This window comes from Monodon monoceros, unplaced genomic scaffold (assembly GCF_005190385.1).
Source record: "Monodon monoceros isolate NGI ecotype Baffin Bay Population unplaced genomic scaffold, NGI_Narwhal_1 Super_Scaffold_5, whole genome shotgun sequence".
NCBI lineage: Eukaryota > Metazoa > Chordata > Mammalia > Artiodactyla > Monodontidae > Monodon > Monodon monoceros.
The window spans coordinates 2,838,202-2,860,509 of NW_021703782.1; the positions used below are offsets into that span (position 1 = coordinate 2,838,202).

Genomic DNA, 22,308 nt, shown 5'->3' on the forward strand with positions numbered 1-22,308 from the left:
CTGTAACACGTCTAAAGAGATGGTGGAGACCAGCCACAGGTCTGGAGGTTGGAAGTGCAGGATGAAGGTGTCAGCAGGGGTGGTTCTCCCTGAGACCTGTGACCAGGAATCTGCTCCAGGCCTCTCGACTAGATGCTGGTGGTTTGCTAGTAATTTTTAAAAAAATTTATTTATTACATTTATTTATTTTTGGCTGCACTGGGTCTTTGTTGCTGTACGTGGGCTTTCTCTAGCTGCGGCGAGCGGGGGCCACTATTTACTGCGGTGCGCAGGCTTCTCATGGCGGTGGCTTCTCCTGTTGTGGAGCACGGGCTCGAGGCGTGTGGGCTCCGTAGTTGCAGCACACAGGCTCAGCAGTTGTGGCTCTCAGGCTCTAGAGCACAGGCTCAGTAGTTGTGGCACACAGGTCCATCTGTTCTGCGGCATGTGGGATCCTCCCGGACCAGGGCTTGAACCTGTGTCCCCTGCATTGGCAGGCGGATTCTTAACCACTGTGCCACCAGGGAAGCCCGTTGGTAATTTTTAATGTTCCTTGGCTTGTGTTGCATCACCCTGATCTCTGTCTTCATCTTCACTTGGCATCTCCCTGTTGTGTGCAGGTCCCTGTTTTCAAACTTCTGTTTTTTTTATAAGAACACCAGCCACATTAGACTAGGGCTCACCTTCATTGCCTCATGTTAACTTGGTTACCTCTGCAAGGACTCTATCTTCAAATAAGGTCACATTCCTAGGTACTGTGAGTTAAGACTCCGAAGTATCTTTTTTTAAAATTGAAGTATAGTTAATTTGCAATTTTGGGTAGTTTCAAGTGTGCAGCAAAGTGATTCAGTTAAACATATATATTCTTTTCAGATTCTTTTCCATTATAGGTTTTAAAAAATATTGAGCATAGATCCTTGTGCTATACAGTAGGAACTTATTTTATATATAGTAGTGTACATATTTTAATCCCAAACTCCTAATCTGTGCCCCTGCTATCTGCTTTGGTAAGCATAAGTTTGTTTTCCATGTCTCTGTGTCTACTTCAGTTTTGTAACTAAGTTCATTTGTGTAATTTTTAAAGATTCCACATAAAGTGATATCATATAATATTTGTCATCCACTGTCTGACTTATTTCACTTAGTGTGATAATCTCCAGGTCCATCCGTGTTACTGCAAATGGAATTATTTCATTCTTTTTTATGGCTGAGTAATATTCCATTGTATATATATATATCATATCTTCTTTATCCATTCATCCATCAATGGACACTTAGGTTGCCTCCATGTTTTGGCTATTGGAAATTGTGCTGTTGTGAAGATTGGGATGCATGTGTCTTTCCAAATTAGGTTTTCTCTGGATATATGTCCAGTAATGGGATTGCTGGATCATATGGTAGCTCTACTTTTAGTTTCTTAAGGAACCTCCATACTGTTCTCCATAGTGGCTGCACCAATTCACATTCCCACCAACAGTGTAGGAGGATTTCCTTTTCTCCACACCCTCTCCAGCATTTATTATTTGTAGACATTTTATGGTGGCCAGTTTGACTGTTGTGAGGTGATACCTCATTGTAGTTTTGGTTTGCATTTCTCTAATAATTAGCTATGTTAAGCATCTTTTCATGTGCCTTTGAGTTTATTTCTGTGTATGGTGTTAGAGAATGCTCTAATTTCGTTCTTTTACATGTAGCTGTCCAGGTTTCCCAGCACCACATGTTGAAGAGACTGTCTTTTCTCCATTGTATATTCTTGCTTGCTTTGTCATAGATTAATTGACCATAAGTGAGTGGGTTTATTTCTGGTTTTCTATTCTGTTCCATTGATCTATATGTCTGTTTTTCTGCCAGTACCATACTTTTTTGATGACTGTAGCTTTGACATGTAGTTTGAAGTCAGGGAGCATGAGTCCTTCAGCTTTATTCTTCTTTCTCAAGATTCTTTTGGCCATTTGGGGTCTTTTGTGTTTCCATATAAATTAAAAAATTTTTTGTTCTGGTTCTGTGAAAATGCCATTGGTAATTTGATAGAGATTGCATTGAATCTGTAGATTGCCTTGGATGGTATGATCATTTTAATAACATTGATGCTTCCAGAACAAGAATCTAGTATATCTTTCCATCTGTTTGTGTCGTCTTCAGTTTCTTTCATCAGCATCTTAAAGTGTTCAGAGTAGAGGTTTTTGCCTCCTTAGTAGGTTTATTCATAGATATCTTAATCTTTTTGATGGAGTGGTAAGTGGGATTGTTTTCTTAATTACTCTTTCCAATATTTTGTTGTTAGTGTATAGAAATTAAACAGATTTTTGTATATTAATTTTGTATCCATCAACTTTGCTGAATTCATTGATGAATTGTAGTAGTTTTCTGGTAGCATCTTTTGGATTTTCTACTTATAGTAACATGTCAACTGCAAGGAGTGACAGGTTTACTTCTTCTTTTCCAATTTGGATTCCTTTTATTTCTTTTTCTTCTCTGATTGCTGTGGCTAGGACTTGCAAAACTATGTTGAATAAATGTGGCAAGAGTGAGCATCCTTGTCTTGTTCCTGATCTTAGAGGAAATGCTTTCAGCTTTTCAGCATTGAGTATGATGTTAGCTGTGGGTTTGTCCTATATGGCCTTTATTATGTTGAGGTGTGTTCACTCTATGTCCATTTTCTGAAGAGTGTTTCTCATTAATATATATTGAGTTTTATCAAAAACTTTTCCTGCATTTATTGAGGTGATCATATGGTTTTTATTCTTCAATATGTTAATGTGATATATCACATTGATTGATTTCCAGATATTGAAAATCCTAGGATCCCTGGGATTAATCCACTTGATCATGGTGTATAATCTTTTTAATGTATTGTTAGAGTTGATTTGCTAGTATTTTGTTGAGAATTTTTGCATCTATGTTCATCAGTGAAATTAGCCTGTAGTTTTCTTCTTTTTTTCATATCTTTGTTTGATTTTGGTGTCAGGGTGATGGTGGCCTCATAGAATGAGTTTGAAAGTGCTTCTTCCTCTGCAGTTTTTGGAATAATTTCAGAAGGATAAGTGTTATCTCTTCTCTAAATGTTTGGTAGAATTCACCTCCCTCCCTCCCTTCCTTCCTTCTTTCTTTCTTTCCTTCTCTTTTGTACTTTGGACAGTACTCATATTTGTTATCTGTAGGAAGTCTGGGTCAGCTAAGAGCATAGTTGGTTTTATCCAAAGTGGAAAACTATGGTGGTGGCCTTTTTAAAGTGATAGAAGGCAGTGTGGTGTGGTGAGTGATCACGGCTTTGGAATCAGACTGCCTGGTTTCAAATCTTAGCTTTATCACTTACACTCTGTGTGTCCTTGGACAAATTACTTAACCTCTTTATATCACCTAGGCTGTAAAATAGGTGAAAAACATTACCTATTTCATAGGCTTATTATGAATATTAAATGCATAATATGCTTTGCAGTGTCTGATATATAAATGCTAATAAATGTCAGGTGTTTTCATTCTTATCAGCAATATTAATAATGATAAAAGGGGAAACTCAGAATATTCTGAGAAATCCTACTTAAGAAGGATGTATCTCAAATTCTTCCCTCAAGCTTAAGGGGACTAAATCCATTATATTAAAAATGATTATTAAATGTTTACCAAGTGCAAACTGTGGACTGATTTTACTAAGACAAATAACACACAGTTCCTATTATTGATGAGTAAATATATGTGTGTTTTCCAAAAGTCAAAAAGTAATGAGAGAACAAAGTGAAATGTATAAATTGTCTGAGCATAGTGCACATATAAAGCACAAAGATCAAGTGCTTAATTTTAAAAGAGATCCTTGTTTCTCACCAACATGTTTATCCCAGAATCTATCCATGATCTGAGAGAGATTTAAGTTTTAGACAACCAAGCTTATTGGTGAGCATTCTGGGCTTAAAATCTGTAGTAAAGGGTGGTATGTGATACTATCTCACCTACCGTTGCCTTTTTTTGGTGGGGTGGGGGGTTGAAAGGGCAAGAAGAAGTATGCAGGTGGCAGTGGAAACAAGATTCAAGATTGGCAGCAAGGTATTATTCTTCTTGGCAAGTTGAAGCCTCCAGGGCAAAGACTGAATTGGACAAGGTTTGTTTTACGTTTCCTATGTTTGGTGCTTTGAGATGCAGTGGTGAGGGCGGAGCAGAAAGGCACTCAGTGCCTGAGGATATAGGATGACACAGGGGTGCAGTCTTGGGGGGTATAGTCCTCTGAGGAAGATATTTTTCCACTGAGGTCGAAAGGCTGAGTAGAAGTCGGTGTAGACAGAGTGGATGAGGGGAGAGCACTCCCAGCAGCAGGAACAGAATGTGCAAAGATTTCCCAGATGAAGGAAACACGGTGAATTCACGGAAGGGAAGGGAGGCTAGAGGCTGAAGAGCTGAGTGAGAAGAGATGAAACTAGGAAAGAGCAGAGGCCAAATAATACTGTCCCTTGTTGGCTACAGGCAACATCTTCATTCTTATCCCAAGAGTAAGGGAGCTATTGAAGGGTTCAAGTTGAAGGATACAGGTCAGGATGGCAGTGGGGTGGGGCTGCAGAAGAGCTGGAGGGGCAACTTGATAAGTGCCTTTTGCCTTTGACACGCAGGATGAATTAGAAGAAGCAAAAGTGGTTGAAGGGAGACCAATTCGGAGATTACGATAATAATCTAGATGAGAATTAATTATGATGGTGGAAATTGAGAGGAATGGACAGATTAGGAGGTAAAACTGACAGTACTTGATGGATTGGAAATGGGTTCCAGGGAGAAGGAAGTGACAAAAGTGATTCCTAGGTCTCTGGTTGGCAGAGCTAGGTGGACAGTGGTGCTATTTACTGAGGTAGGGATCATGGGAAGAGGCTTAGATTCGGGTGGGACGACTGTGGGTCTAGAAGGAGTGACAGGACTCCTATTAGTTTTACATAAATCAGTGTCCCAGAGGAAAGAATGGTGGTGGGCACTGCAATCACAAATGTATTGAATGGATTGGGGGAGAATGTAGAAGTGGATTTCCATTGGTTTTTGTTGCTAATTTGGGCAAGTCCTAGAATGGTGGTGGTAAAGAAGAGGAGGAGTGTGACCACATTCAACTGCAGAGATGAACTTGTCCTCGAAGCTACCAGCGGGCAGTGGGCTTGTGCGCAGCTCTCGGCTGAATGGGAGGTAGGGGAGATGGAGTAGAGGGGTCCCCGGGCAGGCGGAGAATATTGATTTTCTTTCCCTTGTCCTTCCTGTCATTACTCTCTCTGGGTGTGGCACCCTCTCTCAGGAAGGGGTAGGACCTGTGGTTCCCCCCGGCATTCCCAGAGCACATATGGGTGCATGTTTTGCTTGAAGATTTGGCTTGAGGGAAGGCAAGTGGTAATTAACGAACAAGCTTTGAGGTGAGCAAGTTCCTAATTTTAAAGAGATTGTGGGCTGGAGTTCATCTTTTGGCTGATTGAACGAAACAACATTTTGTCCCACTGGAAACAATGTTCTGAATGGTGACTGGATGTTTCAAACATTATTTCTCTTAAAATGGATTCTGAGTTGAAACTTGGATTCCTGAAAAGATGTATCTGATCACATTTGGTCTGATGTGACTTGAGGAAATTTGATTACATTGTATCATTATTTCAAAGAGTGTTTACTGAGCACTTGGTATCTTCCAGGAACACATTTGGTGCTGGACACGTGCTGGTGGATGTGATGGAGGGATTTACGTGTTAGAGACATGACTAAGCATGTGGGGCGCCAGAAGGGGAGTACAGAGAGGGGGCAGCGTGGCGGGGCAGAGGAACCTGATGAAGCCATGATAGGGCAGAGAGAGCAGTGAGGAAGGTGGCAGGAGGTCCCTGAAGGGATTGTCGCCCATGTTGAAGCTGTTGGACTTTATCCTCTTTGTGGTAGCTGTGCTTTGTTCAAGGAAGTGGCCCCTTCAGATATGTGTCTTTAGCGGTCACCCTTGCTACTGAGTAGGAATGCATGGGAGAAGAGCAAAAATCAACAGGGGGAGCCAGTTAGGTGCTTGCACAGTAAGGATATGAGAGACGGGAGGGGAAGGGAGGAAACGTAGGGTGTGAGAGTCACTCAGAGGGTAGAATCAGGGTTTGTGATGGATGGACATGTAGGGGGGCAGCCACGGTGGGTGAATCAGTGTGTTAATTTCCTGTTGCTGCTATAACAAATTACCACAAACTGGGCAGAAACAACAGAAATTTATTCTCTCACAGTTCCAGAGGCTTGAGGTCAAAATCAGGATGTGAGCAGGGCTGCGCTCCCTCCAAAGGCTTAGGGAGAAGCTTTCCTTGCTCCCCCCAGCTCCTGTGGTGGTGGCATCCTTGTCAAAAGCTTTTCCTGCATCTATTGAGATGATCATATGGTTCTTATTCTTTAATTTGTTGATGTGGTGTATCACACTGATTGATTTGTGGATATTGAAGAATCCTTGCATCCCTGGGATAAATCCCACTTGATCATGGTGTATGATCCTTTTAATGTGTTGTTGGATTCAATTTGCCAGTATTTTGTTGAGGATTTTTGCATCTATATTCATCAGTGATATTGGCCTGTAATTTTCTTTTTTGTAGTATATTTGTCTGGTTTTGGTATGAGGGTGATGGTGGCCTCACAGAATGAGGTTGGGGGTGTTCCTTCCTCTGCAATTTTTTGGAAGAATTTGAGAAGGGTGGATGTTAGCTCTTCTCTAAATGTTTGATAGAATTCACCTGTGAAGCCCTCTGGTCCTGGACTTCTGTTTGTTGGAAGATTTTTTTTTTTTTTTTGCGGTACGCGGCCCTCTCACTGTTGTGGCCTCTCCTGTTGCGGAGCACAGGCTCCGGACGCGCAGGCTCAGCAGCCATGGCTCACGGGCCCAGCCGCTCTGCGGCATGTGGGATCTTCCCGGACCGGGGCACAAACCCGTGTCCCCTGCATCGGCAGGCGGACTCTCAACCACTGCGCCACCAGGGAAGCCCTTGTTGGAAGATTTTTAATCACAGTTTCAATTTCATTACTTGTGATTGGTCTGTTCATATTTTCTGTTTCTTCCTGGTTCAGTCTTGGAAGGTTATACCTTTCTAAGAATTTGTCCACTTCTTCCAGGTTGTCCATTTTATTGGCATAGAGTTGCTTGTAGTAGTCTCTTAGGATGCTTTGTATTTCTGTGGTGTCTGTTGTAACTTCTCCTTTTTCACTTCTAATTTTATTGATTTGAGTCCTCTCCCTCTTTTTCTTGATGAGTCTGGCTAATGGTTTATCAATTTTGTTTATCTTCTCAAAGAACCAGCTTTTAGTTTTATTGATCTTTGCTATTGTTTCTATTTCATTTATTTCTGCTCTGATCTTTATGATTTCTTTCCTTCTGCTAACTTTGGGTTTTGTTTGTTCTTCTTTCTCTAGTTCCTTTAGGTGTAAGGTTAGATTGTTTACTTGAGATTTTTCTTGTTTCTTGAGGTAGGCTTGTATAGCTATAAGCTTCCCTCTTAGGACTGCTTTTGCTGCATCCCATAGGTTTTGGATCATCGTGTTTTCATTGTCATTTGTCTCTAGGTATTTTTTGAATCCTGCTTTAATTTCTCTAGTGATCTCTTGGTTATTTAGTAATGTATTGCTTAGTGTCCATGTGTTTGTGTTTTTTACGTTTTTTTCCCTGTAATTGATTTCTAATCTCATAGCATTGTGGTCCAAAAAGATGCTTGATATGATTTCAATTTTCTTACATTTATTGAGGCTTGATATGTGACCCAACATGTGATCTATCCTGGAGAATGTTCTGTGCGCACTTGAGAAGAAAGTGTAATCTGCTGTTTTTGGATGGAATGTCCTATAAATATCAATTAAATCTATCTGGTCTATTGTGTCATTTAAAGCTTCTGTTTCCTTATTTATTTTCATTTTGGATGATCTGTCCATTGGTGTAAGTGAGGTGTTAAAGTCCCCCACTATTATTGTGTTACTGTTGATTTCCTCTTTTATAGCTGTTAGCAGTTGCCTTATGTATTGAGGTGCTCCTATGTTGGGTGCATAGATATTTATAATTGTTATATCTTCTTCTTGGATTGATCCCTTGATCATTATGTAGTGTCCTTCCTTGTCTCTTGTAACATCCTTTATTTTAAAGTCTGTTTTATCTGATATGAGTATTGCTACTCCAGCTTTCTTTTGATTTCCATTTGCATGGAATATCTTTTTCCATCCCCTCACTTTCGCCTGTATGTGTCCCTAGGTCTGAAGTGGGTCTCTTGTAGACAGCATAAATATGGATCTTGTTTTTGTATCCATTCAGCAAGCCTGTGTCTTTTGGTTGGAGCATTGAATCCATTCACGTTTAAGGTAATTATCGATATGTATGTTCCTATGACCATTTTCTTAATTGTTTTGGGTTTGTTTTTGTAGGTCCTTTTCTTCTCTTGTGTTTCCCACTTAGAGAAGTTCCTTTATCATTTGTTGTAGAGCTGGTTTGGTGGTGCTGAATTCTCTTAGCTTTTGCTTGTCTGTAAAGCTTTTGATTTCTCCTTCGTATCTGAATGAGATCCTTGCTGGGTAGAGTAATCTTGGTTGTAGGTTCTTCCCTTTCACCGCTTTAAGTATATCATGCCACTCCCTTCTGGCCTGTAGAGTTTCTGCTGAAAAATTAGCTGTTAACCTTATGGGAGTTCCCTTGTATGTTATTTTTCGTTTTTCACTTGCTGCTTTCAATAATTTTTCTTTGTTTTTAATTTTTGACATTTTGACTATGTATCTTTGTGTGTTTCCCCTTGGGTTTATCCTGTATGGGACTCGCTGTGCTTCCTGGACTTGGGTGGCTATTTAGTTTCCCATGTTAGGGAAGTTTTCGACTGTAATCTCTTTCAAATATTTTCTCAGGTCCTTTCTTTCTCTCTTCTCCTTCTGGGACCCCTATAATACAAATGTTGTTGTGTTTAATGTTGTCCCAGAGGTCTCGTAGGCTGTCTTCATTTCTTTTTATTCATTTTTCTTTATTCTGTTCCACAGCAGTGAATTCCACCATTCTGTTTTCCAGGTCACTTATCCATTCTCCTGCCTCAGTTATTCTGCTATTGATTCCTTCTAGTGTAGTTTTCATTTCAGTTATTGTATTGTTCATCTCTGTTTGTTTGTTCTTTAATTCTTCTAGGTCTTTGTTAAACATTTCTTGCATCTTCTCGATCTTTGCCTCCATTCTTTTTCTGAGGTCCTGGATCATCTTCAGTATCATCATTCTGAATTCTTTTTCTGGAAGGTTTCGTATCTCCACTTCATTTAGTTGTTTTTCTGGGGTTTTATCTTGTTCCTTCATCTGGTACATAGCCCTCTGCCTTTTCATCTTGTCTATCTTTCTGTGAATGTGGTTTTTGTTCCACAGGCTGCAGGATTGTAGTTCTTCTTGCTTCTGCTGTCGGCCCTCTGGTGGATGAGGCTATCTAAGAGGCTTGTGTAAGTTTCCTGATGGGAGGGACTGGTGGTGTGTAGAGCTGACTGTTGCTCTGGTGGGCAGAGCTCAGTAAAACTTTAATCTACTTGACTGTTGATGTGTGGGGATGGGTTCCCTCCCTGTTGGTTGTTTGGCCTGAGGCAGCCCAACACTGGGGGCTACCTGGGCTCTTTGGTGGGGCTAATGACAGACTCTGGGGCAGCTCACGCCAAGGAGTACGTCCCAGAACTTCTGCTGCCAGTGTCCTTGTGCCCAGGGTGAGCCACAGCCTCCCCCCACAGCCGCCGCTGCAGGACACCCTCCAACACTAGCAGGTAGGTCTGGTTCAGTCTCCCCTGGGGTCACTGCTCCTTCCCCTGTGTCCCGATGTGCACACTACTTTGTGTGTGCCCTCCAAGAGTGGAGTCTCTCTTTCCCCCAATCCTGTCGAAGTCCTGCAGTCAGTTCCCGCTAGGCTTCAAAGTCTGATTCTCTAGGAATTCCTCCTCCTGTTGTCTGACCCCCAGGTTGGGAAGCCTGACGTGGGGCTCAGCACCTTCACTCCAGTGGGTGGACTTCTGTGGTATAAGTGTTCTCCAGCCTGTGAGTCACCCACCCAGCAGTTATGGGATTTGGTTTTACTGTGATTGCGCCCCTCCTACTGTCTCACTGTGGCGTCTCCTTTGTCTTTGGATGTGGGGTATCTATTTTGGTGAGTTCCAGTGTCTTCCTGTCGATGACTGTCCAGCAGCTAGTTGTGATTCTGGTGTTCTCGCAAGAGGGAGTGAGAGCGCGTCCTGCTACTCCGCCCTCTTGGTTCCTCTCCCTTTATTGATCATTCTTAAATGGAAATGCCACAATTGTAATGCCTTTATTTTTGTCATTATGGCATGTGGTTCAAAAAACATTTTTATAATGTATTAATATACCCACCTTTTGCATTTAAATATTTGAATCAAAGATTTGTAAGGAATCTTTGCTCCTTACTGAAAAGAAAAATCCCTACCACTTGCTTGCCTTTCTGTGAATTAGTACTGACTCTAAAATACATTATTCAAATACCTCATAAGAAATTATGCATTAAGAAAATGGTGTCATATTTGCTTATTCCAGTTAACAAGTTAAAAATAAAAGTGTGGGGCGAGGGGGCTAGTGATTACCATCTTTAGTAAAATGCAGATGGTATGGCTGTGTGAGGTCAGAAACATTGTAAAACCATAAATTGACTTCATTGGAATACTGGAATGAATAGAAGCTTCAGGTTCCTCAGTGAGTTGGCTTTTGCTCCTCAATCTAAGGAAGAAGCAGTTTAAGCAAGATGAGGCAGTTTAAGCAAGGTAAAGTTTCACACAGAAACTTTGCAAGACATGGATGAAAACCCAAAGGTGAGTATCAGAGAATCTTGGAGTCTGCAACTGTGAAATGTGTTTCTGTGAATGTGCATCCAATCTTCTTCTTCTAACTGGGAGTTTTATTTCTAAGATAAGAACATGGTTTAGATGACGGAAATATTTAGACCCAGTTAAAAATCAGGGTTGAAACCTCAACTCTGTGAGGTAGGTACAATTATTAGTAGCATTTCATAAACTGGGAAATTGGGACATAGAAGCTCACATGTAACAGAGCTGAGATTTGAATCCAGACAGTCTGATTCAGAGCCTGTGCTTAACCACCCCGGCAGATACCTTTTGTCATATTATTTGTTGTGTTTGTCTAGGCAAATGCAAACTTTCCAGTATGTAAACTTGCACAAAGATATCAATCTGGGTTGCTGCTGTATCTAGCACAATATGTCGATATCATGATGAGCGTGGAGCGGATGGATGGCTGGGTAGAGATGAAACGTCTGTTCAGGGTAAATTTTCAACTTTGATGAGTAGCCAAAGAGAGAGATGGTGTGGCCAGGAACCCAGATAAAATCAAAGACTCTACCACCATCATTACGTTTCTGGGGTGGGATGATGGATGGGAACATATTAAGTCATTTTCCCACTAACTAGTAAGAGTCAATCCCAATTGCTGTTCAGACTATTTGAGTTCTAATGCTAGCCCACACCTCACCTGGGAATAATCATGAGATCACATACTTAGTAACTTGAAAAATTTCTATCTTTAAATGGCATCTGTTCCAGGAAAAATTCTTTGAGTTAGTGTGGACAACCCTGCCCGTGGGCAATATATACCAGAAGAAGCACATATATTAGAGACCTCAGAACTTAACTTGGGGGCACAAAATAGCCATCGATCTCTGGTAAAGACAGAAAGGGCCATAGAGGAACCATCATCAGCGGAGAATACTATACCCAGCAAAGCTGTCCTTCAGCAATGAGTGAGAGATACTTACCTGTGCAAACAAAAGCTAAGGGAGCTCCTCACCACTAGACCTACCTTACAGGAAATGCTAAGGATGTTCTTCAAGTGGAAATAAAGTTAATTAACATTGTAAAAATGTATGAATGTGTAAAACTCATTGGTAATGATAAAATATAATCAAAGTCAGATTCTTTAATATTGTAATGGTGGTTCATAATTCACTTACAACTCTAGCTTAAAAGTTAAAAAACAAATGGATTAAAAAACCATAATAATAATAGTTTGTTATTGGATACACAATGTAAACAAGATGTAAAGTGTAACATCAATAACGTAAAATGTGAGGAAGGGGGAGAAGTAAAAGTATAAGGTTTCTGTATGCTATTGAAGTTAAGTGGTTATCAACTTACAATTGGATGTTGTAACTATAAGATATTTTATGTAAGTGAGGGTAACCACAACATAGTACTGGAATTCCAAGCCACAGCAATCAGGCGAGAAGAAGAAATAGGAGGCATCCAAAAAAATGAAAGAAGTGAAATAAATTGTTCCCATTTGCAGATGACAAAGTGTTACTTGTAGAAAACCGTAAAGACTACACCAAAAACTCTTACACCTAAAAATGCATTCAGTATATCTGCAGGATACAAAGTAAACATACAGAAATCAATTGCCTACCTATATGTTAACAGTGAAACATCTGACAAAGAAATAAAGAAAACAATCCCATTCACAATAGCATCAATAACAAGGAAATACTTAAGAATGAATTTAACCAAGGAAGTGAAATATCTCTCCACTGAAAACTATAAGCCTCTGATGAAAGAAGTTGAAGAAAACACAGATAAATGGAAAGACATCCTGTGTTCATAGATCAGAAGAATTAATATTGTTTAAATGCCCAAGTTTCCCAAAGCTGTCAATAGAGTCAATGCAATCCCTTTCAAAATTCCAATGGCATTTTTCACAGAAATAGAAAAACAATCCTAAAATTTGTATGGAACCACAAAAGACCCTGAGTAACCAAAGCAATCATGAGAAAGAAGAACAAAGCTGGAGGCATCACATGTCCTGATTTCAACCTATATTACAAAGCTATAGTAATCAAAATAGTATACTGGCTTAAAAACGCATAGACCAATGGAACAGAACAGAGAGCCCAGAAATAAGGCCCTGCATTAACAGTCAACCAATATTAGATAAGGGAGGCAACTGCCCTCAATGGGGAAAGAATAGTCTCTTCCATAAATGGTGTTGGGAAAACTGGATAATCACATGCAGAAGAATGAAGCTGGACCCCTGTCTTATATCACCCACAAAAAATAACTTGAAATGGATTAAAGACCTGATTGTAAGGCCTGAAACTTTAAAACTCCTAGAAGGAAACAAGTGAAAATACTCCTTGACTTGGTCTTGGCAGCAGGTTTTTAGATATGGCAACAAAAGCACAAGCAACAAAACCAAAAATCAGTCAAGTGGAACTACATCGACAAAAAAGCTTCAGCACAGAAAAAGAAAGAATCAACAAAATGAAAAGAAGACCTACATAATGGGAGAAAATATTTGTAAGCCATATGTTTGATAAGGGATTAATATCCAAAATATGTAAGGAACTCAAGCAACTCAGGAGTAAAAGAACAAGCCAATTAAAAAACTGGTCAAGGCAGATGAATGGATAAAGAAGATGTGGCACATATATACAATGGAATATTACTCAGCCATAAAAAGGAACAAAATTGAGTTATTTGTTGTGAGGTGGATGGACCTAGAGTCTGTCATACAGAGTGAAGTAAGTCAGAAAGAGAAAAACAAATACCGTATGCTAACACATATATATGGAATCTAAAAAAAAAGGTTCTGAAGAACCTAGGGGCAGGACAGGAATAAAGACACAGACCTACTAGAGAATGGACTTGAGGACATGGGGAGGGGGAAGGGTAAGCTGGGATGAAATGAGAGAGTGGCATGGACGTATATACACCACCAAATGTAAAATAGATAGCTGGTGGGAAGCAGCTGCATAGCACAGGGAGATCAGCTCAGTGCTTTGTGACCACCTAGAGGGGTGGGATAGGGAGGGTGGGAGGGAGACGCAAGAGGGAAGAGATATGGGGTCATATGTATTTGTATAGCTGATTCACTTTGTTATACAGCAGAAGGTAACACACCATTGTAAAGCAATTATACTCCAATAAAGACGTTAAAAAAAAAAACACAAAGAAAAACAAGTCAAGGACTTGAATAGACATTTTCCCAAAAAAGACATTCAGATGGCCAACAGGTACATGAAAACATGCTCAATATCACTAATTATCAGGGAAATGCAAGTCAAAACCACAATATCACCTCACACCTGCTATTATCAAAAAGACAAGAGAAGGAAAGCGTTGGCAAGGATGTGAAGAAAAGGAAACCCTTGTGCACTGTTGGTGGGAATGTGGGTTGGTGCATCCCTTATGGAAAACACTATTGAGGTTCCTCAAAAAATTAAAAGTAGAGCTATCATGTGATCCAGCAATCCCACTTCTTGGTATTTATCTGAAGGACACAAAAATTATACTTGTATCCCCATGTTCATTGCAGCATTATTTATATGGTCAAGATACAGAAACAACCTAATTATGCACTGATGGATGAATCGATAAAGAAAACATGGTATATGTACACAATGGAATATTATTCAGCCACAAAAAGAAGAAAATCCTGCTGTTTGTGACAACATGGATGAAACTTGTGGGTTTTATGCTCAGTGAAATAAGTCAGACTGAGAAAGACAAATATTGTATGATTTACATGCAGAATCTAAAAACATTGAACTCCTAGAAACAGATTAGATTGGTGGTTGCCAGGGGTGGAGCTGGTGGAAATGGGTGAAAGTGGTTAAAATGTACCAACTTCTAGTTATTAAATGAATAAGATCTGGGGATGTAGTGTACAGCAGGGTGACTACAGTTAACAATACTGTATTGTATACTTAAAAGTTGCTAAGAGAATAGATCTTTAAAGTTCTCATCAAAAAACCCCCCAAAACCAAAAAAAAAAAAAACCCAAAACCTAAACAGAAAACCCAAAAGGTAACTACATGAGGTGACGGATATAACTAACCTTACTGTGGTCATCATTTTGCAATATATACGTATATCAGTTAATGACACTGTACACCTTAAACTTATACAATGTCATGTGCCAATTTTACCGAAATAAAGTTGGGAAGAAATGGAATTATGTGTGCCAAAGACATTTATGAGGCATATGCCCCCCTTTTTTTTAGCAGAAGAAAACGCTGTGCACTGATTAGGAGAGGGTCGGCCAACATCTGAGTTAACCGTTTACAGTTCTGTTATTTTACGAGATATCAGACTTGGTCACGTGGATTCGTAGTGTTTGGCTGAATTTTCAGGTTCGATGCTGAAAAACAGCTTGCTTAGCTGATGTAGGAAAAAAAAACGCTAAAACCTGGAATAAAATATTTTAAAAAGGTAATGCTTTAAGAACATCTGTGAGAAGCAGGACAGAAGTGCATATTGTGAATTTTATTATCATAAAATTAAAAAAAGGCAGGATGACCTGTTTGTATATTGTGCATCTCCTCAGTGAGTTTGTGTGTAAGCAACAGTGGAGATTAAAACTGGTGGTGCGAGCGTGGCGTTCATGCATGGGGACAGGTTCTCCCTCAGTAGTGTGGGGTTGAGGATGGAGATCAGAGGTGCTGGGGAATGTCTTAGATTATCCAGTATGACAGCGGCAGTTCATTGCACACAGATGGCAGGATGTGTGTGAGCCGGAGGAGAGGAGGGAGATGCCTGTGTAAGGAGGTGGACGAGAAGTACGTGTGGGGAGGTGACCCGGAAAGATGGCTTACTGGAGCAAAGGACACGTGCATAATGATTTATCTCACAGTTCACCTACCTCTTTGAAGCTTATCCTCCTGTCCTTCCTGGGCTGAAGTTACCACCTCCTACCCTTAACCTTTGCAGGTTTATCACAGAGTCTGTTACATTACTTATAGGTCTGCCTCGCTCCCGCAGCTGGGAAATTCCTTGAAGGTAGCCACCCTTTTCTTATTCCTTTCCTGTTGTTTCCAGAACAGACTGCTTTCTTGGTGCCTGGAGCCTCTGAGTAATACATTACCACTTCTGGAATAAATGAATAACTATTTTACGCTGTAAAATACCAACTGGGTCACATAGGTAGGGCAGACCCCATCAAAGAGAAAATTAGAGCCTTAGACAGAAAAGTCACCCAAGAGTCACGGTCCATGGAAAGACGTGGGCAGCAGAGTGCAGGGTGAATTGTATTTTTGGCCTGGTCATGTACCTTATAGGCTTTGTGACTTCAGGTGGTGTGAATGAATTAATTCCTCTTCGGAAAATTAGGGCGTCTTCATTGAGAAGAAATACTGAGTATTTTATTTGAAAGTGAGTATCAAAATAAATGCTCATAAAATTGTAACAGTTGTTAAAATGATATTTGATATATACCGATTTGGAGAATAAAAAAATAAGAGACAAACACGCCTCTCGTATAAAGAGATCATGCAGTGTTCGTAGTGAAATGTTTCTTGTACAACAGTTTCACCCTTGCACTGAAATAGGGCAGAGCGGCAGGCCGTAGGGCCCAGCTGGAGGCCCCTGAGCTTTGGGGAGACAGACCTGGGTTCCAGTCTGCCATTTAGCCGTGCGTCTGTGTGAATGACTCACGTGTTTTGAGGTTTCCTTTCGCAGAATTTATGTATATATAATAACGTCTGAATTTCAGGGCTTCTGTAAGGGTCCTGGGTGGAGTGTACATCATGTACAAAGGACTCAGTGACCCGTAGATCTGTTTTCTACTCCGTCCTGTGCAGTCTGCCGCACTAGGGCTTTCCCTGGGGGCTTCTCACCTTCTCCAGGACCCCTGGTCAGTGTTGCTGTGGAGGGGTGAGTTGACTGGCCCCGGTTCACGGAGGTGTGGCTGAAGGTGCTGTGGTAACTTCCCCAGACCCCTGCGTGGTGATGGAGGTGTGCGTGCTGAGCGCTGGACACTAAGCGTCTCTCCCGCGCTGGCTTTCAGCCCGGACTCACCAGGCTGCTTTGGGCTGCGACCTGCACTTGATATCTGATTCTTCTGAGTCTGTCCCCTGCACTGAAACGTTCTTCTCTGATGTCTGTGCCTGCCTCGCACTGACCCGTGACTCTGCTCCAACCTCCTTCCTGCCTCAAGCCCCCGGTTCTCTCCAGGTCACTGCTTTCCAGGTTCCCACACTTTTGCTCTTCTTTGCTAAGAAGCGTCCTGCACTGTCTCATTCCTTGATGTCCACCCAGTCCTCTTAACCCATTCCATCCAAAATATCTCATAGGATGCACATTGCGTCGCTGATTCATTCACTGAGCAAATGTTTGTGTTCTGTGTGTGGCTTAGGCTCATTCTGACGCTTTGGTGGGAAAACACACGGTTTTATTCCTGGTGCGTTTAGAAGACTCTGGAGAAAATGGAAATTCCCCAGGACATAGTAAAGGATCTCTTTACCCACCAGAGTGTGTATGCTGGACAATTAAAAAAATATGCATCTACCTTCGGAAAGGATAACTGCGTTCTGTGTTGCTAATGCTCTGGGGAGTGGGGACACATTGACATCTATTGAGAGAGAGAAAGAAGGAGAATGAGGACTTTTGTGTGGGATAATGGGAGTGTGGCCAGAGCAGCAAGAGACCACTGCAGGAGAACAGAAGTCAGCAAAGGATGGGCTTGGCTAGGCAGTGCTGGGTCCTTCCCCCGAGGGGTCCGTCACCGGGAATGGACATCCCATTCATGAGTCCAAGACCTGTGGCTCTGGGATGACCTGGCTGGGGAGCTGTCAGGGAAGGGGTCACTGTAGTAACTAAATGGAGGCATTATTATGCTTCATCCCAAGCCCTCTACAGCTAATGACCACAACTGAGATGGTGACTGCATGTTTGGAGCTTCATCGCCCTGTGTACACCTAGAGATATTCTGAGCCAATTACTCCATCATCTGTTTAGCGGGGAGTCGGTGTTATGCCCCACACCTTGAGTGACACATATTTTGACTAACCTCTACACACGCTTCTCTCTACAACACCAGGGGAGATAGGAAGCTCGTGTGACCCCTCGACTTACAGGATGAGCAGCGGCAAGAGCTTCTGTTTTGCCGGGAGCAGACACCACAGTATCATGTATGAGCTGTGTGCTCGGCACTGTGGAATAAAAGGAGAGGAATAAGGCTTGACCCTTCTGTTTGACTCCTATTCATGGGGCAGAAGAAATAGGGTGGGTTCACAGTGCAGTGTCAGGTCAGGGAGTGGATGCACTGCTTGAGACAATCGTTGCATCTAAGATTTTGCAGGTCTCTTCCCTCTTCAGATAGGGCTCAACTCTGTTTTAATACATTTTTGACCTGTCTGAGCTCATGGGATATGTGTGAAACAAAAAGGTCATTTTCTAAATTTCTTGGAAAAGTCAAATATCCTCTGTAAAGTCTTTTTGTTGATATCATATGATATAACACAGAGGGAGAATTATGGGCTGCTAGCTTGATGGGTTTCTAGTTGAACACCTGCACCCAGAAGGTATTAATCTGATGACAGCTTTCTGCTGGTAAGTATCCTGGCTTTATCCTGGATCATATTCTGTTGGATACATTCATCAGGGATTTGGATAAAGATATGGGGGACACACTTATCATGATGCAGAGTTAAGAGGCTTAATAAAGAAACGAAATGACAGAATAAGATGATGAAAGAGGTCTTAATATGACAGAGAGATGAAGCAAACTTTTACAGAAGTTTGATAGGAATAAATACCAAGCGCTATGTGATTTTTTTTTTTTTTTTTGCTTTAGTATTGTCGAATCTTAACTTTAGAAGCATAATAAAACAAAAACAAGCAAAAAAATACCAGGACATAATAGTTCAAACACATATATTTATGAACACATATAACTATACTATTAAAACACGTATAATTGTATAATTCTATTAATATTATAGTTCAAAACACAATATTTTGCAGAGGGACATGGCTAAATAGATGAGGCACTGGTTCTCCTTTGTGTGTTCTAGGTCACCAGTCATTCAAATAGCAACGGCCTGAATCTTGGAGGACTATTTGATTTTGTCCTCTTTGAGAATTGTGTTTTGGTGACGACAGCCTCAAAACCAGCCTTATTTGTTCTGAAAATAGCCGGCCAGGGAAGCCTGCATGAGTAAGAATATCTTAAACTTCCCTGCTTCCAGCCTGGAGTAGCTTGTCTGCAGCGGCATGACAGTTGCAAATGTCAGTCTTGTCATTCACGAGGACAGTCACACACTTGTAAACATCACCAAACAAAACTGCCCTGCCCCTGCCATTGACTTTCTTTCTCTCTTTGTGAATCAAAGTAACTTCAGCATTGAATCCATCTGCAATTAGGTAACACTTTTGGAACCACTTGCCTGAGAGGATGCAATGATACATTTCTTCCACTGTGCAACAGTTTCTCGAATCCACTGGAGACTGTAGGTTCCGCATGTAAACTCTCCACAGGAACATTTTAAAAATACCTGTATCTGAGAAGTGTGTATCTGCCCCAGTTACTGAAATCATACTGGTTACGACTTTGTAGAAATTAGAGCATGGGTCATGTTTTGGTGTTTGTTTCTTTGTTCTTCTTTTTTTTTAATTGAAGTGTAGTTGATTTGCAATATGGTATTAGTTTCAGGTGTACAACATAGTGATTCAACATTTTTATAGATTATACTCCATTTAAAGTTATCACAGAATAATCATATTTCCCTGTGCTGTACAATATATTTTTGCTGCTTATTTATCTTGTACATAGTAGTTTGTATCTCTTAATCTCCTTCCTCTACATTGTCCCTTCCCCCGTCTCTCTCGCCGCTGGTAACCACTAGTTTGTTCTCTGCATCTATGAGTCTGCTTCTGTTTCGTTATATTCACAGGTTTGTTGTATTTTTTAGATTCCACATATAAGTGATAACAGAGTATTTGTCTTTCTCTGTCTCAGTTATTTTACTAAGCATAATATCTTTAGGTCCGACCACGTTGTTGCAAATGGCATTATTTTATTCTCTTTTTTGGCTGAGTAGCATTCCATCGTGTATATATATATATATATATGTGTGTGTGTGTGTGTGTGTGTGTGTACATGTATATGCGTGTGTGTATATGTATGTGTGTGTATATGTATGTGTGTATATATATGTATGTGTATATATGTGTGTGTATATGTGTGTGTGTATATGTGTGTATATGTGTGTATGTGTATATATATGTGTGTGTATATATGTGTGTGTATATATGTATGTGCGTATATATGTATGTGTGTATATATATGTGTGTATATATATGTATGTGTCTGTATGTGTGTATATGTGTGTATATATGTATGTATATATGTGTGTATATATGTATATATATGTGTGTGTGTGTATATATATGTGTGTGTGTGTATATGTGTGTGTGTGTGTGTGTGTGTGTGTGTGTGTATGTACACCACATCTTCCTTATCCATTCATCTGTTGATGGACACTTAGGTTGCTTCCATATCTTGGTTATAGTAAATAATGCTGCAGTGAACATGAGGGTGCCTATATATTTTTGAGTTAGTGTTTTCCTTTATTTCATTTCCACTGAGACAGCGGTAGTTCTATTTTTAGTTTCTTGAGGAACCTCCACACTGTCTTCCATGGTGGCTGTATCAGTTTACCTTCCCACCAGTAGTATATGAGGGTTTCCTTTCCTCCACACCCTCTCCAACTTTCTCTATTTGTGTTCTTTTGAGGATGGTCTTTCTGACAGGTGTGAGGTGTTATCTCACTGTGGTTTTGATTTGCATTTCCCTGATGAGTAGTGATGTTGAGCATCTGTATATCTTCTTTGGAAAAATGTTTATTCAAGTCTTCTGCCCATTTTTTAATCAGGTTTTTTTTTTGATATTGAGCTGTATTGGATGTTTATATATTTTGGATGTTAACCTCTGTTGAATGGGAGAAAATATTTGCAGTTTTGGAAGTGTCGATTATGATGAGAGGTTCCCCTGAGTCATCCTCATTTCCTCATAATCACTCCATGAGACACACACAGCTTCTTACACTTACACTTAAACTTTCACAGTCTCTACACTGGCAACCTGGTTGCTGAACTCCTTGGTGGTCACCTTGCTCAGACCCAGACCCACCTCTTCACCAGTTTCCGGGACAGATCCTGGCTTAGCTGCTGCTGAGCTGAGCCGTGCTGGGCTTGGCGGAGGCCATGGGACAGGTGGGCCACAAGGCGGTGGGAATGGAAGTCACTTATTTTAAGAATAAAAATTTTCATGGATTGCAACAAAAGAAAACAAAAAACAAGCTAATGTTTAACTACAAAATGAGAGAGCAATAATATTTGCGAAAATGTTTCACAGGTTATCAAGAAGAATCTTCTCAACAAATCGACTGTGTAATGTGGCTGCAGACCCACCTGTGTGTCCCGTGGTTTTAATGGAAGTGGATCAGAGTGAGGGAGTTGGAATCCATATCCTGTGAGTCGATCAGTTCACGCCTTTCAGTTTTTTGATTTTAGTTTTCAGCAATACAACCTTCTTTTAAAAATAACATTTATTATTTGCTTTTATTAAAAAGTGGTATATTTTCACTGCAGAAAATCTGGAAAGTACAGAAAAATACATCAAGTAAAAGTCATCTACGATCCCATCGGCTGGAAGGACCTACAGTTAATATTTCATCATATATTCTTCCTGGTTTATGAACATACACAGATATGTATACACAAATGATCTCATGACACGATTTTTGGTAATCTCCTTTTCCTTCTACTGGACAACATAGTAAACGTTTGAATGCCATTCAATTACTTCTTCAGCGTACTTTCAAATTTTATCATGTAGATATACTATACATACTCTAATTTTTGAAAACTGTAAGTAATGCTGTGATGAACATTATCATAGACAAATATTTGTTCATATACCTGATCACTTCCTTCAAGAAAACTCTTAGAAGTGTAAATACCAGATGACAAGGGTTTTGCTATCATTCTTTAAGAGGTACACGGACAAATGAAGTGTGTTCAGAAGAGAGTGACTATTTCTTGAAGGGACTAGAAACAATGCCATTTGAGAACAGTTGCAAGAGAATAATTGAAAATCATTGCAAGAGGAAAAAAAATGGGGATTCAAAGCTTCACATATTTCAGGGTCTGTCACAAAGAGAAGAGGAATTATATGACTCAAAAATATAACAGTACCAACAGCTTGAAGCTAGAGGGAGACAGATAGTCTGATGAAGCGTGCATGCTTGTTCCTGCCAGAGCTGCTGAGACCCGGGTAAGGGTGACTCAAGAGGGAGTGCCCTGAACTTGGAGGCATCTTCATAGGCTGATGGCCACTTGGGAGACACGGGGTCGAGGGCTGAGAGTGGGGTGGACTCTTCTAACCTTCTGAGTCAATGATTTGTCCTAAGCAGAAAGTTTTCTTAAGACATACATACCTGATTAGATCATGTCAGTAGAAAATTATTTACCTAGGATTTTAGAAAAGAAAAAAACAAAACAAAACAGCTGCAGAACTGGCTTGTTTCAGAATTCAGGTGTATTTTCTTTCTAAAATAATTTTAGTGGAAATATTTCTTA

At 40.4% G+C, this 22,308-nt stretch overlaps 1 long non-coding RNA gene across 1 annotated transcript in view; it reads left to right on the plus strand.

Moving 5' to 3' along the window:
* Positions 1–21,180, plus strand: part of LOC114883652 — a 60,401-nt gene extending 39,221 nt beyond the window's left edge. The window contains exon 3 of the long non-coding RNA XR_003790634.1: positions 21,083–21,180. This is a non-coding gene — a long non-coding RNA (uncharacterized LOC114883652). The remainder of the gene's footprint in view (positions 1–21,082) is intronic.
* Positions 21,181–22,308: the final 1,128 nt, after the last annotated feature.